We start from the raw sequence: 15,325 nt of genomic DNA, 5'->3' as shown, positions 1-15,325 counted from the left end.
TACATTTTCATAGAAATACCAATACACTTTGCTATAAGTGAAAGTTAACCATTTTAAAAAATAATACACGAAATGTCCAGAATAGGAAAATCTATAGAGACAGAAAGTAGATTACGAGGTTCTAGAGGCTAGAGGGGAAAGGGACTTGAAGGATGATGGCTAAGGGGTATGAGGTTGCCTTTTAAGGTAGTAAAAGTATCTGAAAATTGATTGTGGTGATGGATACACAACTTTGTGAATATACTAAAAGCCACTGAATTATATCCTTTAAATGGGTTAATTGTATAGGATGTAAATTACATCTCAATAAAGCTGGCCAGGAAAGTCTTCTCGCAGAAATTTAAGTTTGAGAGGAGCCCTAAATGAAATACTGAGACAAGCCATGCTAAGCTCTGGAGGGGAGAGCGAAGGCTGGCGGGTTTGGTGTATTCGTGATCAGGAAGAAGGGCGGTATGACTAGAGCGGAAAAGCAACATGGAGAGTGGTAGGGATGAGGCCAGTAAGATAAGCATTTGGAACCTAAAAGCCATGGTCATAAGGTCCTGGATTTTATTGTCAATGTAAAGGGAAACTATGAAAAAGGTTCTGAGGGGGCAGGAATGTATTTTAGATGGCGCTTCTGCCTGCTGTGTGAATGGTTTATAAGAGGGAAGATGGGAAGCTGGGAGCTCAGGAAACAGGCTCCGGCAGCAGTCAGATGAAAGAGAGAGGAGTTTGACCTTTATTGGTAGCAAAGGAGATGGCTAGAGAGGCAAAACAGAAATGGGTTTTGAAGATAGAGCTGATCAAAACTTGCTGATAGTTTGATGGAGTGCATGAGAAGAGGAACAATCAAAGAAGATTTCCAGGTTTCTGGCCTAAGCAAGAGAACAGACAGATATAACTGCTTAGAAGATGGCCTGGCACTGAGAAAGTGCTAAAAACACATTAACCGCCATTGCCTTATCAATTTCATTATACCCACCATTATTATGACCACTTCCATCATCCCCATCACCATGGTCATTACAACTACACCATCATTACCATCACCATCATCAAGAGCAGGGGGAAGTGACAGTTAAAGCAGAGGAGGCCACGTAGGGAACAAGTACAAGTCAAAGAAACCTGCATATGAATCAAGGGATCAGTTCTGGACATGCACAAAGGAAACATTTACCAATTTGGGGATGTTACCCTAGCCACAGGGCCTAATGCATCTCTACCACCCCTCTCTTCCTGGCCCACCCCCCACACATATTTATATAAGATTCTTTTCAAGTTTATAGTCTCTTCAGAGACTCCTGTCTTCACTCTCAGGCTTTTTTCCTGGCCTTGTCTTCATCCGGCCCCTCTGTGGAGCATGTCTCCCCTCCCCCATCCCAAATGGCTTGATGTATCTTCCAAAACTCCTGACATGTGCATATGGAACAGTCACGTCTCAACTGAGTATTTCAGTGTCTATAAAATGCAAGCAATGTGTTCAACACCAGCACTGACCTACAGCTGATACATTCTCTATGCGGAATCTTCAAAAAAATATTAATTGCACTTGCAAATCTCTAACCCCTAAGTAACCTTATACCAAAAATACATCTAAGGCTCTTGCTCCCCAATGGCACTTGGCTTTCTACCAACTGACTATTTAAAGACTACCTCTCTAGGGTCAAGGAAAACAATATCTACTTTGGTTCGTATCAGCATGAAGGTCAGTAAACAGACAGGGCAGTAAGTACAAGAAGAGAGAAACATGTACAAGAAGGCTCCACATTCTCTGAGTTGAACTCTGATAGTGAGATACAACTATTAACCATTCTAGAGAAGCCCAAACGTATGTTAAACAGCCTGTCAGCTCTTGGAAACCCATGGTTTAGCATTTCTTCTCCAAACACTGCAATGTTATATAATATGATTGATCTCAGAATCCCAGTATAAAATCCTAGAACAGGAGGATTCTAGAACTGGTCCACCCTCTACTTCCAGACAGGAAAGGGCATGTCTATCTAGTGGCAGGGTAGATCAGGAGCACCTTTCTTTGAACTTTGCTTTAAAAAGACTAATTTGTTCTTGCTAAATGTTCGTGACTTATTTTCAAAACAGAAGATGAGCTGTGATGCTATTTATCTATGTCTCTGGCCAACCTCAACTCTTTCTTTGCTGCGCTGGTCAGTCAGTACACTGTAATCATTTTGCTAAAGAGAGCAAATCCCTTAATCCATGACCAAATCCATGACAATATTTTGGGGACCTAGATGAGCATGGGGAGAAAAGAGAAATGATGACTTTTATCCAGTGAACAAAACTCCTTATAATTAGGTTGGTGGTTTCTATGGTGACGTGGAGCTGACTCTTTTATTTGAAATAAAAAATAGCAACACTCCAGCTGTCCTTGCCGTCCAGACGCTCCAAAGCAAATGAAAGATTTGATTTCACATTTGCTACAACTGTTGAGGACTTTAAACCACGTTTTTTACTTGTTGTCAAGTTTTGGCAAGACACTAAGTCCTATTCCCCTGAGAAAACAGGTGTGAAAAACAAAAGCATAAAAACAGCCAAAACAATTTTCCCTCTCTGCAACCAACATGCTATTTGTTTCCTTTTTCCTAATTAGCATAGGAAACCATCAAACCATTTCCGTGAAGAAAATTTATTCGTAGTTCATCTTGAAAAACCATTTAGGAACTCCAAAATACATTTCTACATTTGTAATAGCATCCACTATTAATGGGGACTTTACTAGGTGCTAGGTACTGTGCCCAGCGCTTTCTCTGCATCATCCCATAAAATGCTCATAGCAAATTCAGGAGCTAGGTTCCACTATACTGTTCATTTTAGTGGTAAGGAGGTTTAAAAGTTAAATAATTTGCCCACCACCAATAAGAGCTAGAAGTCCACTCCAGTTCTAACTGATAGCAAAGTCTATGCTTGACGGTGGTTCGACGACATTATTTTCTGCCTTTACTGTCGTTTTACAACCTAGACCAGAAAACATCATTCACTAGGTGGAGACCATGTTCAAAATACCCGACAGAGGACTATCAACCTTAGAGAACCCTACAGCTGGTCTCTGGGAAGGGCCACTTTCCTTCCTTCCTACCATCCCATATGGTGTCAACCTTCCAGGGAACACAGGAAATCATAATTTCCTCAGGAGGCCCAGTCTGCAGTTCCCACATGACAACCAAGAAGGCCAAGGGCATGCTGAAACTCATATCATCAGAGGGTTAGGATCATTAACGGTGGCGTGTACTAGGTCCCAGGGGGAATTGGGAAGAGAACGAGGTATATAATGGAGGTCAAGCAGCTGGTAGGGTGTATCATAGAAGGTAACACTTAAGCTAAGGCTTGAAGGAAAAGCGGATATTACTCAGGCTACAGACGGGTAGAGGGAGTCTTCTGACAGAGGAAAAATGACCGTATGGAGAATCCAAGGTAAGGAAGGGAATGGTACCATCAAGGAGTCTTGGCAGTAGGGCATGGCTGGGTTGGGGCAGGAAAGGTCAGCAAGGTCTTTGACATGTCTCAATGGGCCGAGGACAGTTGATGAAAAAGGAAAAGAGGGAAAGATGTGTACCGGCAGGGCATATGCATCCCCTTCATGATTTCTAGGAATCTGCATTAGTTTGAAATTACTCTTGGTTGTACAAATCTCTGAGAACTGAATGACATGGCCCGTGAATTACAAGCATTACCTTTGACTATCTCTTGACATGACTGCCTCTACCAAGAAGCCACAAATTCCTTCAGAACAAGAATTTTATCTTATTCATCTTGATCCCATGTCTAGTAAAGGACCCAGCATAAATTTAACAGATGCCTAATGAATAAATATAAATGGTCACCACGTATTCTTTGAAATATATAAATATTAACTACTATATTAATTTCCATGTATCAGCCCTCACTATAAGCCAGCTGCTCTGCAAAGTACTTTATAGGCATCATCTCATTTAATCATCATACATGCTCTAAATGGAAATACTAATAGCTTCATTTTATAAATGCAGAAAGTGAGGCCTAGACGGGCTGTTGACTCGCCCCCATCCACAGGGCTAGTCAATGGCAGAGTCAGGTTTGGTGCCACATCTCAAAGCTCATGCTCTTTGTCAGTAGGCTGTGGTGTAAAAACAAATTTAATTATTCCCAGAATAGATGCTCATTAATGTAATAGTACTGGGCACACAGTAGGTGCAGAATGAAATTATATCAGTTGAAACAATTATTTCAAACCTGTTGTATGTGATGTATTGGGGTATGTTCAAAGATCAAATGGCGTGTTCTCCACACTTGGGAATTGCCAGTCTACTGACGACTAGGAACTGCTGCAGCAGATTGTGGGAAGTTGGAGAGGGCTGTGGCTTCTCTGGCAAGAGTCAATCTCATAAAGAAATAGAGAAATAATTCCTTTGTAGGTTTTTATAGCAGTCCTTTGATACATTTTGCTAACTCTGGGCCTTTTCTTCTTTTCAGTGATAAATAGACCTTGCATTAGCTTTGGGATTCCATGCCCTTCCCCTCTCTCTAATCAAATCGTCTGAGTGATGCTAGCCTCACATCCTGATCCAGGGAAGGTCTGTGACCCAAATCTGGCAAATCAGATCATTTAATTCGCATAGCTACAGTTCAAGGGGAGGTACACAACCCAATCAGAGCCTAGGAATTTTCCTAGAGCTAATTGGAGAGCTAAGGTCTTATGAGCAGAGTAGGGTTTGAGAAAAGGTTTAACATACACTACCATCTGACCCACAAGGGTGGAGACAGCCTGATAGAGGAGCCCATCAGGGAAGCATAGCCAAGTGATGGAGAAACTGTGTCTCTGTGCATAGCCTTGCCTGAGTATGTCGATAATGTCAACCACTAAATTATCAGTTTTTCCCTTAAACTCTTTTGAGATTGGTCTCTGCCACATGCCACACAGAGTCCAGACAAATATAGTTCTACTATGAGAAAGAGATGGAGAATGGGAAACAGGTGCGCGTGGTGGACCAAGAGGAATTTAATAAATACAGAGAGAAGGGTTATGCTCAATTACTCCTGAGTCCGTTTTATTTATTGCATTAAGGCACATTCTACAAGATGACATTAAAGCCCACATTCAGCTCCTCCAGGTAGAGTGTTTACCCGCTTCCCTCTATCTCCTGCCCTCTGTGCACTAGGATTTTTTTGGATAACTAGGTTAGGAGTAGCCAATATCTATTTGGAAATATATTATACTCTACAGGATGTGGAAAGGAAGGAGAAAGGAAAACTGGTTGGATGACTGGAAAGAGCAAATATATCCCCAAGACACAATGAAGAGAGATACTGAATACCTGTGTCCAAATGGAGAAGTGGGGTAGACGAGGGTTGTTAGAAATAATACAGCTGATGTGCGGTCCGGAAATGCTAAACCAGATACTCCAGAGGTCAGCCCCCAGGAATCTGAGTCTTATCAGAGCCACCAGGTGATTCTTCTGCAAACTGAAGTTGAGGGCCAAGATGCAAGACCCAAGGCCCTAGAGAGCCATTCTGCACCTGGGCCTTGAAGAAGAGGCAGCATAGCTCTGAACTTGGCAAACACAGGTAGTTCTATCAATACTCAATGCCTAAATGAGCACCTAAGCAATATTTAGAGTCTGATGAAGTAATTTAAAGGCAACTGCTTTGAAAGACAAGCCTGGCTGTTTACAAACCTCTTGGAATGTAAATTAATGCTAAAGCCCCAAGAATTCAAATATTTGTAGAGGTGGCAAGAACAAAGGTGAAGTTTCCTTAACTAAGCAACTATCCATTGGCTCAAAGACTTAAGCTCCAACAATTTTCTTTCTTGGCAAATTTTACTTGTTCCTGCAACAGTTACAAACAAAACAAAACAAAACAAAACACAGCAAACTCTTGCTTCACAAATGGAAGAGCTGAGAGGCAGTATTTTATAGCAGAGCTGTCCAACAGAAATAAATGCGAGTCACATATGTGATTCTAAATTTCCTATTGGCCACATTAAAAAGAAATAAAACAAGTGAGATTAATGTTAACAATATATTTTATTTAAATGAGTAGATACAAAATGCCATTGTCATATGTAATCAATATAAAATTTATTGAGATAGTTTCCATTTTCTTTATCATACTAAGCCTTCAAATTCCAGTGTGATTTTGCACTTACAAGTACATCTCAAATAAGATGAGCCACATTTCAAGCACTGAACAGACATTCATTGGAAGTAGCTACCATACTGGATGACAGCATAGGTCTATGGAACAGGGGTGGTAAAATTTCCAGTCAAGATCTAAATTTCCTAAGGACATTATGCTCAGGGAAGTAAGTCAAATAGTAAATGACTCCACTTAGATGAGGTACCTCAAGTAGTCAAATTCATAGAGACAGAAAGTGGAATGCCAGGAGCTACAGGGAGGAGAGAATGCGGAGTATTGTTTAATGGGTATAGACTTTTATTTTGCAAAATGAAAAGAGTTCTGGACGTGGATGGTGGTGGTGGTTGCACAACAATTTGAACATACTTAATATACTGAACTGCGTACTTAACAAATGGTTAAGACCTTAAATTTTATGTTACATGTATTTTACCACAATAAAAAATCTTTTAAAAAAGACCTAAGTTTCCTAACAAGAATTCCAATGAATGTATCTGAGAAAAAAGAAAATGAAAACAATGAAACTTACAATATCACTGAAGAACCAACCAATCTTTGCATAGATATTTTCTATATTACATTTTTTAAGCTATTAGAACCATTATTATAAATGCCATCTCCATTATAAGGGGAAAGAAACTAAACTAACACCCATTTACCCCTTTTCCATGGTTTAACAGAATTAAGGACTTCCATATACTTTCCTCATATCTCATATTTCGGGCTCCACTTGATTTTGATGCATTATCTCTTAGGCAGAAATCAAGACAACACATTTATTCCATGGAAAACCTCAAGTTGCTGAACAGTTAAAACAGAATCAACCCTCATGGGTAGGGTAAAAAACATTCCGTCCCTCGGAGACCATAAATTAGAAGAGAATCAGAGCCAGACACACCAGGGCTAGAATCCTGCTTCTGCATTTCCTAGCTTGGTGATGACTTCAGGGAAATGACTTCATTTCTTGGTGCCTCAGTTTTTCATTTTTAGAATGGGAATAACCACTGTACCTACTTAAAAGTTAATGATTTCATGAATTAATGCTTGTAAATGTTTCCTGTGCGTAGCAGAGAGTAAGTGCTCTATATAGGGTAAATAACATTATCAACATTATAATAATAATTTTATTAAAACCACTCATGTAGAACTTTTTGCCAGGGCCAGGACCAAATGAGGCAGTCATCTTGGGTGCCTCATTTAAAATTTAAAAGGGCACCAATAAAATTCAGCAACCGAGAAACTAATATTTTAACACAATATTTTAAAAATCAAATTTAATGGGAAACAGTTGACACTGAACAAAATATCAATTTTTTAAAAAATAAAAACAAGATCAGTATTACTGTTTTGTTTTTTTCTTTTGCCTTGGGCTCCAGTACAGCTCTGCAGGGCACCATTAATATCCAGTCTTTATTTAAAGTTAATTTAATTTATCCAAACTTGATATTTTGTTCATGTGCCAAGAGGATAAGGAAGATCCCCAGCTTGTGGTCCTTGAACTCATGGGAAACTTGGTGGCTCTTGGTCACCCAGCACCTCACATCACCATAAGGCATGAAAAGGAGACCAGAGTCTCAGGACATGAGCCTGGGGAATTGCATCAAAGGCCCAGCTAGCTGCAAGGGAAACAATGAGTGTTGTGTATTTCCTGTGATAAGGACAGTGCTGCAGGCACATCCATCCATCAACCTCCAGAAAGAGGTAGAGGCACCAGAAAAATACCTGAGTGCTAGTCAACTCCTCCCTGTCACTTTGAATTTTATTTTCTCCCCTTCTTCCCTGGAGGCCTCCTCACACAATAGGCCTCTCTAGGGAGATTTGCCTCCCCTTCCCTTTGCTTAGTTGACAACAGCAGAGATCAGATGCTGTAGAAACTGAATCTCCTCCAGACAAAGATGATTTAAATGGCAAATAAATACAGTGTGTGGGAGTAATCAAAATCAGCTAGATGCAAGCCTCACTTCAAGCCCAGATTATTTTAAAGCATGAGCAGAATTGTCAATGAACTGTAAAAGAAAGAAGGGTGGAAAAAGCGAAAACAAAAACCCACCACCAGCCTGGCATTGTCGGGATGGAAAGATATTTTACATTCTTTCTAACCGGAGCTGAATCTTTGACCGACAGTAAGGCGGCAGCCTCTCCTCCATAGCGCTCTATGTGGTCTTAAATTTCAGCACCATAACTGCTACACTCATGTTTCAAAGGTCAAGTGTCATCAAAAAGCTGCTAAGTACATAACCTCACTGAGGAGAAAATGTATTCTTTCCACAGAGCTGTGCCTTTTACAGTTCATTTCTGAAAGCTCAACTGCATTTTCCCATTTTCCCTACTGACTCCACATCTCATACTTCAAAGAAAAAGAGAGAAAAAGAAAAATCCATACAGCACACAAGGATGTGCTTCTGCACTATGGCTGCCTTGCTGTTTGACAACTAATTTGGTCCAGGCTCTCTTGATCCATAGAATTCTGGGAGGTGTGATCTTAGCTCAAGTTAATGCTGTCTTTGATCTAGTTACTGCTCTCTAGTTGTTTCTCATATGGGTTTAAGTGTCACCAGAAGAACAAGACCATGAGTTTGGAGGACTCCACCTCAGAATCCAGGGCTCTTAATCCAAGTAGGGTTACCAGCTTCCGTCGGAGGCTTTTGACGAGTCAATACAAGCTCACATGTGTCAGGGTTTGATCATCTCAATCATCTTTTTAAAATGTCCTTTTCAACTTCCCAAGCATGAAGAAAAGCAATTGGTTTCGATAGATTATAAACTCTTAGGCACTAAAAGAAAACTCAGATTCCCTCTCCACCAGGCCCTTGTTAAAGAGTGACAACATATTTTTGTAACATTTTTCTGTACGAAATGCCCCCATATCAGTTTAGTGTCCACAGTGAAATATGTTTTACTTTTCATTTAACTATTCACAATAACTCATCTCTGTAATACAGTATAAAGCACACATTCTAAACTATAGAGGGAAAGCTTTGGCAGAGAGAAGTGAAATTTTACCCTGAATTATGGAGAGTTGGCAGTGCTAGTAAGTAGGGCACCTAGATTGTTTTCCTTTAGTCATGTATTCTACACTTTCATCCTTGCTTCTCAAAATGTGCTACATATATATTTTTTGAGAAGTTAATAGACATTCCCTATAAAGGAAGGATGGGGGGAGGAAGGGAGGGAGAGAGGAAGGGAGGGAGGAAGGATCATTCATTCATTTGTTTTGTGGCCAAGTTTGGAAAAATGTACTAGATCCCCTTCTGTAAAATTTGTGACACATGTTAATACAGTCAAAGCTCTAAGTTTGCAATAAAAAAGTAAAATAAACAAATTGATACAATCAGACCTCTTTGACTTGGTGTAATGTGAGATTTTCAAAAAATAGAAGCCTACTTCAAAGTATTTTCCACCTTCACATTTATGCCATCTCTGTCACATCCAGATTAAAATTTTCCAGTAGAAATGATCTCAAATAGGCTAACGATATTTCATGTAAAATAAATAAATAAATTAATTAATTAATTAATTAATTTTTAAAAAGAGTGCATATAACAAACTTCCTTTTTCAATGTATGCCAGGCTGGCTGAACGTTGTGCTTGGAGCTGTCCCCATAGATTCAGTCAGGCATAGGACAGGTCCTGTTTCCATGTCTTCCTACCTTCCTGCACTGCTCACTCTGCCCTCCTCCTCTCCATCATGAATCACATCTCCTTTCCTATCTAACACCACTTCCTGTGTACAAATCCACCAGTGACTCCCTACTTGTCCTCTGGTCCTCAAAAGCCTTCAACAGAGACTCTGGAAAGGAAGATCAAGAAATGGCTCAGCACGAGAAGAGACCAGGAGGTAAAGATCCAGAATAAACCTCTTCTAGTTTCAAAAGGGGAACAGATTGCTCCATATCACATATCAAAGCGGGCACTCTCCATTTTCCTCAGTGACACTTTCTCTTTTACTGAAGCTTTGGTTTGTGACTAAATAATTATCTGTTTAAAATTTATTCCTGGGCAGAGTTTCAACAATACAAGTCAATAAAAATCTGATTTGAGTAAAATTACTAAGTCTTAGAGGCATACATTTCTCTTCTGTAAGGCAGTTGACAAATTAGGTGCTTTCACCTAAAGGCATGAACAAAGATGACTTAATGACTTACAACTCAACAAATGTTTGCTAAACAGTCCATTTTGTAGTTCTATCATCTCAGGCACATTTTTTCTTTCAAATGCTAATACACATTTAGGGGTTATGATTGGGATAAATACCTCTTTTTATGTTCTTATTTGGGCTGTTGATGATTATGGAATGGATTCAAAGGCATCCATTTCCACCATGCTGTACTAAAAAGCCATCCTAAAATAAGCTAGTGAACAGAAATCAAAAACATTTATAGATTATAGTATCCTTTGTACAAACACAGAGCACTGTGCAAAAGCATTCTTACCAAGTTGGAGGTAAGAAGAACAGATTTCAAAGCAATTTTCATATTGAACACACAAAATCCAACAGACATCTGATGCTGCTAAATTCTCAAGACCAAAAAGTTATCTTACTAATAAAAACCAAAAGAAAATCTCAAAAGGTAGCAATTTGTAAAACAAGAATGCCAATCAACTTCAATAAGCTCTGTGCATACATGTATGTGACCACAAAATGCTATATTGGACAAATGTTAGAGGTTTGTCATGAAGCCACAGAAGCAAAAACACTAAGAATCTGGGATGGGAGGAGAGTCCCAGAAATCCAACTGGGTTAAGCGATCTGGTCCAAAGGGAGGTAGAGCCATCTTTAAAAAGATACCACACAAGCTCGTATAAAAAGAGAAAGAAGAGAACTGGTACTTTCTATATGGGGGAGAAACCACTTCATGTTTTGGCTTAAAAACTTACTACAGCCTTATCAAATGCATTTATATTGTTAGTCCTGGGGTAAATTAACACACTTTTAAAAAAAGAAAGCAGTTATGTCCATCCTGTGTGCCACTAACAGTGCTTAATGAGCACACTTAGCTAACAGGGCAAGAACGGCAACTAACAGGATGGATGGGAGGCTCGGCACAGGGCTTAGAATTTAGTGACCTCGGCAATCTCCTCTTGTCTAGAAAAAAAGGGTCAGGAGGACTGATACACCAGGCTGACTTTCACCATAAACACGAACCACCCATACTTGTTAAAATTCGAAATGCTTGGCAAATTGCCACATCTCCAACACCTTCCCTGAGGCAGTCCCAGCAGCACCAGAGAGTTAGCTCATGGTACAGGGAGGGCCCTCCAAAGGCCCATTTCCAGTGCTGTGGCCAGTACTGGCTGTGAATTCTGACCATCTGTGCCATAGCATATATTAAATGTTTTGAATATCACTTCTGTTTATGTGACATTTCACCACCTAACTTCAAGGATGAAAAGAAGATAAATCCATCAAACAAGGGTCTTATAGGGGTAAATACTACTTTACAAGAAGATCCCAGATAAACGAGAAAAAGATCTACTTCTAGGGCAAGATTGAAGGGTAAATGGAAGTTCCTTGTCTAGGCTGCCTGATGCTCTGAAGCCAAAGGTGTTTATATCCCCTGGTAGGCATACAAACGCTAGCTCCTGAAGGGTAGGAACTGCATCTTATTCTTCACTGCACTTCTAGCACCTAGCCCAGTCTCTGGCACAGTGTACCTGCTGTATATAAGCTAAATGAAATCGTTCAGGTCTGCTACCTGGCAGTCTTAAAGAAAGGCAAGAGTTAGATTGAGTGGCAAGTTTAAATACTCATTTTTTTTTAAGTGGGCTTTCTATATCTTACTCTGCAATATTTAAAATATTGTTCACTACTTCTATTGGGCAAATTACATGGTGGTTCTCTACTGACATTATTGTTGCACCCCCTCCGCCCCGCCCCCCCACACACTGCCACCCTCCCATTAGAAACATCTGAAAATGCTCGGGACATTTTTTGATGTTATGTGCATTTACTGCATGAAGGACAAGAATGTCATATGTGTGATTCAGACCCAACCCAAGATGCCTATAGCTCCAATGTTAAGAAACACAGATTCATTAACTTTATCTCTCTAGAAAAATTATATCTTAATAGAAACCATCTCCAATTCTCTCACTCTGTTACCTGTGTCTGTAACATCACATTTTAACCATTTGATCACAGTCCAGGTGTGGCCAATCTCTAAATTATAGTCCTCATGGACAGGCATTGATAAGTCCCCTCCTAATAATTTGTCCTGCACATCCATGCTTGTAAGGAGACAGCCAAGGGTGAAAATCAAAATATTTAGTCACTAGCACCAACCAATCCAACTGGGGGTGGGTGTAAATTAAGGGACTAGACTCTTCTCTTGAGCCCTAGGTGTCAGCTCTGGGTGTGGCCACTAGTCGGTGAAGGGCAAGATGTGGAATGTGGAGCTCCTTGACAGAGGTAGGTAAGGGTCCAATGGCATGCTCAGTGGCAACATTCATAAGGCTTTCATACGGCATCTGATGGTATCCAAATGACTCCCACAGGAAGGCCACTCAGCTAGAGAGTGAGGTTTCTGAGCCAAACAGTAATGATGAATCACTTAGAACTTTTGGATCTAAACTGGTTTATCTTCAAGGCCTGATGCGGGTGAAAGCATCTCTTACTTGGATGGCAGAGGAATAAAACTTGAGTGATGATGGTGGCCATGATTTATTAAATACCCTTATTTAAGAAATAATATATTACCAACTTGAGTGATGATGGTGGCCATGATTTATTAAATAACCTTAAACTGAACCCTTAGGATATATTACCGTAAGTGACTTTCCCATGAAACTTCTAAAGTAGGAGTTCTTTTCCTATTTTACAGATGAGAAAATCAAGACCCAGAAATCAACATATCTTTCTGGAGGTCACACTAAAAATAAGCAGCAGTACTGAAATTAGAACCCAAATCAGTTCAAATCCACAATGCACGATCTTTTATTAATAGTGAAAAGGAATAGGAAGAAAAAGCAGGAGAAGAAGCTGAAGATGTACTCTGCAATGCATTATATCTATTCAAAATACAGGAGTAAATTTTAAAAGCATCCAAGAAATAAAGTAAGGCTTTCTCCTCTATATTCACTCCCAACTAAATTCCATCCTTTTTATTGCAAGGCCCAATGAAAGCCTACTTTCCTCACCAAGATCTCCCAGATCCACAAATCCAAGTAGATCTGTTCCTTCTCCGAATTCCTTGAAGACCCAAAGTCTGTCACATAAACTGCCATTGTCAAATCTCACACATCCTTCAAATGCCACCCACTCCTTAGAGTCCTTCCCTAGATATTCTCTGCTCTGCCCACTCTGTGCCTTTTTATGGCCCTCTGAGCCTTTCTCAGCTGCAGCAGTATTCTCTGGGTGGCTGTGTCCTTGCCTTGACCCCACTGGGGCTGTGTATTTCTCATAACATCTCCACTCAAGTATTTGCATAAGGAGTCTTTTTGGGGAACTTATGTCTGTGTATAATCTACATTATTAATGTATAAATTTCATCAGCAGCATTACCACCACCACCAACTTCTTATTAGCTCTGTATAGTGTGCCAAGCACAATGCTAAATCCTTTAGTTTTTTATTATTTTTTAATTTATTTTTTTTTATGGTGACATTGGTTAACAAAATCCAATAAGCTTCACCTGTACACTTTAACAGTAAGGTGTGTATATATATGTGTGTGTGTGTGTGTGTGTGCGCGTGGCGCGCACACACACATACATACACACACACACACATATATTTATTTATTTACACTGTGTGTTCACCTCTCATACTTAGATTTCTTTCTGTTACCACATACTTGACACCCTTTACCCCGTCTACCTCCCCCGCTCCCCACACCCACAGCCCTCTGGTAACTACTAGTCTATAGTCCATGTCCATGAGTCTGTTTGTTTTGTTCATTTGTTGTTGTTAGATTTATATCTCACATATAAGTGATATCATGTGATTTTTCAACTTTTTCTGTCTGCCTTATTTTGCTTAGCATAATTATCTCGAGGTCCATCCATGTTGTCCCAAATGGCAGTATTTCGTCTCTTCTGATGGCTGAGAAATATTCCATTGTATATATGTACCACAGCTTCTTTAGCCAATCATCTATAGTAGGACACTTTGGTTGCTTCCATGTCCTGGCCATTGTGAATAATGCTGCTATGAACATCGGTGCACAAATATCTTTTTGGATATGGGTTTTCAAGTCTTTGGGGTAAATACTCAGTAGAGGGATTGCTGGATCATATAGTAGATCAATTGTTAGTTTTTTGAGGAACCGCCATATTGTTTTCCTTAGTGGCTGTACCAATTTTCAGTCCCACCAGCAGTGTATGAAGGTTCCTTTTTCTCCGCATCCTAACATTTATTACTTGTCCTGTTGATTATAGTTATTCTAACAGGTATGAGATGATATCTCATTGTGGTTTTGATTTGCATTTCTCTCATAGCTAATGCTAAGTCCTTTAGGCCTGACTGCTTAATGGCAATCCAACTCTGTAAAGCAGGGTTTTTAATTGTTGCTTTTTATATATGTGAAAACTGAGGCTTCAAAAGATTACATAACTTGTCCAGTGCCACAGATGGTTTCTTTCTCTTTCTGCTGTCTCCAAAGTATATATGTCCGATAAAGGAAAAAAAAAAAAAAAATCAGCATCCGGTAAATTGTTAATGGTACATCATTTATTCATTCATTCTTCACTCTTGGGGTCCAACTATACACTAGACAGTCCATAAACAAAAGAAGAAAAAGCCCCATTGTTGCCCTCAGAAGAATCACAGGCTAGTGAGAGATGCCCCTTTTCCTCCCAAATGGGCCTTCAGGATACAATGTGAGAAGTGCAATGATAGTGTAATGCTCAGGTCTCTAGACAGCTCAGGAGACAGGCATCAGGAGGACCCAGGTATCATGGATACCTGCCCTGGCCACAGTCCCTGGCACTGGGGCCTTCTGGCAAATGTGACTTGCCCTTCAGTACCATCCTGCCTACTTGGCAGCATTACCCGCAGCAGCCATGCACAGCAGTGATTGAGGACCAGGCCCTCAGTATTCTGAGGACTTATCAGCAGAATGCAGCAGGGAATCAAGGTCCCCTTCCCACACCTTTCTTTATTTTTACAGGTGATTGTTTGTGGCAGTTACAAGCAGCCTCAAATGAGTACACGGGTTTTATTTCCCAAAAGACTTTAAATAATGACATCTTGCCATGAGCTGAAAATCTGGTTG

The 15,325-nt window shown here is 40.0% G+C and overlaps 1 protein-coding gene across 1 annotated transcript in view; it reads right to left on the bottom strand.

The window, feature by feature from the left end:
- PRICKLE2 (prickle planar cell polarity protein 2) overlaps positions 1–15,325 on the bottom strand; it is a 317,500-nt gene that overhangs the window by 245,856 nt on the left and 56,319 nt on the right. The gene's annotated exons all lie outside the window — the stretch shown is intronic.

The sequence above is a fragment of the Pteropus alecto genome, unplaced genomic scaffold (genome assembly GCF_000325575.1).
Source record: "Pteropus alecto unplaced genomic scaffold, ASM32557v1 scaffold75, whole genome shotgun sequence".
Lineage (NCBI taxonomy): Eukaryota > Metazoa > Chordata > Mammalia > Chiroptera > Pteropodidae > Pteropus > Pteropus alecto.
Note: the sequence above shows the minus strand (reverse complement) of the source record. Positions and strands in the feature narration are given on the sequence as shown.